Source organism: Pteropus medius, unplaced genomic scaffold (assembly GCF_902729225.1).
Source record: "Pteropus medius unplaced genomic scaffold, Ma_sr-lr_union100, whole genome shotgun sequence".
Lineage (NCBI taxonomy): Eukaryota > Metazoa > Chordata > Mammalia > Chiroptera > Pteropodidae > Pteropus > Pteropus medius.
The window spans coordinates 5363585-5366670 of NW_024350325.1; the positions used below are offsets into that span (position 1 = coordinate 5363585).

General features: G+C 36.3%; 1 pseudogene; it reads left to right on the forward strand.

The window, feature by feature from the left end:
- The first annotated feature begins 1397 nt into the window (after positions 1 to 1397).
- Positions 1398 to 2817, forward strand: LOC120583804 (elongation factor 1-alpha 1-like; annotated as a pseudogene).
- The last annotated feature ends 269 nt before the right edge of the window (positions 2818 to 3086 follow it).

Sequence of the window (3086 nt, forward strand, 5' to 3'; positions counted from 1 at the left end):
TGTTTGCAAAGCTTTTCCTAATGCTGAGTCAGATGCAGATATTTTTCTGTCATACAATTACTTCTGAGTACTTGGGAGCACTGTCAGTAAGAACTTTCTCCCATTCCACACTTCATGGATTTTTAAGGGAGACTTATGCTTTTTCAATCATAGAAGAAATATACTTGGCCATAATTGAAGTTATATTTTAAATTCTCCAGAAGTAAAAGAGTCCAGTCTATCCTTATTAGCAGCCTCTATCTTCTGCATACTATCCCAACACATAGTGTTATCAAGATACAAGGCTGTAGTTTTTTTTTTTAAAGTATTATATAATTTTATTATTTAGCATCTCCTGAATAGTGTGCTAAGAGCTATGTGTCTCAACAGAATATCACACACACACACACACACACACACACACACACACACACACACAATATAGTAAAAAGGTATAAAAACCCTACGAAATTTTTTCTAGGAAATTATATGTAAAAAAATCTAAAGAAGTACTCTTTAATAGATACTGGATAAAGAAGATGTGGTGCATATATAAAATGGAATATTACTCAGCCATAAGAAAAGATGAAATACTGCCATTTGCGACAACATAAATGGAATCTGAGATTATCATGCTGAGTGAAATCAGACAGAAAAAGTTGAGAACTGTATGATTTCATTTATATATGGGATATAAAACTGAAAGCAACAAATGAACAAGAAAAATAGAGACTTGTGGACACGGATAACAGTTTAGCAGTTACCAAAGGGATATGGGGGGAAGAGGAAGATAAATAAGGGTAAAGGGGGTCGAATGTATGGTGATGAAAGGAAATTTAACTTTAGGTAGTGAACACACAATGCAATATACATATGACATATTATTGAATTGTACACTTAAAACATATGATTTTTCTACCTTTTTTAATGAAAGGAAATCATTCTTTTATTTTCTTTGATCATCTCAAATTGTTCTCACATTTTGAAATGAAAAAATGTGAATTATCTTTATCTAAGTTTTTTTTGATTAAAGTTATTGGGGTAACATTGATTAATAAAATCAAATAGGCTTCAAGTGTATAATTCAATAATACATCACCTGTACATTGCATTGTATGTTCACCAGGAACTTATATAATTTTATTAACCAATGTCACCCCAATAAATTTAATAAAATAAAAAAGAAAATTCAAAGTATATTGGATTTAACACATAAAAATGCTACTTATAATAATAAAGATTCTTTTGAAATGGTTTAAGATCTCATTAAGATAGAAAAAGTAAAGACTCTAACATAAAATATCTAAATCTCAAATCACATATATTATGCTTCAGTTAAAAATCAAATATTAGGGCTTTCACAATGGATTTGCCACCAAAACACAGGTGTCATGAAAACCTTTGCTAAATAAGCCAAAATGGGAAAGGAACAGACTCGTATCAACATCATCATCATTGGACACATAGATTGGGGCAAATCTACCACTACTGGTCATCTGATCTACAAATGTGTTGGGATCGACAAAAGAGCCATCCAAAAATTTGAGAAGGAGGCTGCTGCGATGGGAAAGGGCTCATTTAGGGATTCCTGGGCTTTAGATAACCTGAAAACTGAATGTGAACCTGCTATCACCACTGACATCTCCCTGTGGGAAGTCAACAGCAGCAAGTATTATGAGACCGTCATTGATGTCCCTGAACATACAGATTTTATTAAAAACATGATTACAGGCACATCTCAAGCTGACTGTGTTTTCCTGATTGTTGCTACTGGTGTTGGTGAATTTGAAGCAGATATCTCTGAGAATGGGCAGACCTGTGAGCATACCTTTCTGGCTTACACAGTAGGTGTGAAACAACTAATTGTTGGTGTTAACAAGATGGATTCCATTGAGCTGCCTTACAGCCAGAAGAGAGACGAAAAAATCATTAAGGAATTCAGCACCTACATTAAGAAAATTGGCTACAACCCTAACACAGTAGCATTCGTACCAATTTCTGGTTGGAATGGTGACAACATGCTGGAGCCAAGTGCTAACATGCCTTGGTTCAAGGGATGGAAGGTCACCTGTAAAGATGGCAGTGCCAGTGGAACCATGCTGCTTGAAGTTCTGGATTACATCCTGCCAGTAATCTGTACAATTGACAAGCATTTGTGTTTACCCCTCCAGGATGTCTACACAACTGATGGTATTGGTACTGTCCCTGTGAGCTGAGTGGAGACTGATGGTCTCAAACTTGGCATGGTGGTCACTTTTGCTCCAATTGACATTACAACTGAAGTCTGTTGAAATGTACCATGAAGCTTTGAGTAAAGCTCTTTCTGGGGACAATGTGGGCTTCAAGAATGTGTCTGTCAAAGATATTCATCATGGCAATGTGACTGGTGAAAGAAAAATGACCCACCAATGGAAGCAGCTGGCTTCACGGCTCAGGTGATTACCCCAAATTATCTAGGCCAAATCAGTGCCAGATGTGCACCTGTGCTGGATTGTCACACAGCTCACTTGCAAATTTTCTGAGCTGAAGGAGAAGATTGATCATTGCTCTGGGAAAAAGCTAGAAGACGGCCCAAAGTTTTTGAAATCTGGTAATGCTGCCAGGTTCCTGGCAAGCCCATGTGTGTAGAGAGCTTCTCTGACCATCCTCCTCTGAGTTGTTTTGCTTTTTGTGACAGGAGACAAACGGTTACTGTGGGCGTCATCAAAGTAGTAGACAAGAAGACAGCTGGATCTGATAAGGTCACCAAGTGTGCCCAGAAAGGTGGGAAGGCTACATGAATATTATCCTCAATACCTTCCACCCCAGTCTTAATCAGTAGTAGAAGAAGAGTCTCAAAACTAATTGTCTTAATTGGCCATTTAAGCTTAATAGTAAAAGACCAGTTAATGATAATAATGCATCATAAAACTTTCAAAAGAAAAGAATGTGTTGTAGACCATTTGTTTTTTATTGTGTGTGTGGCAGTTTTAAGTTAGTACTTTTTAATAGAAACAACTTAACCAAAAATCTGTCACAGAATTTTGAGACCCATTAAAACAAAGTTTAATGAGAAAAAAAAATCAAATATTAGGAAAGAACTGTGGATTTACTCAGAGTACTGTCTA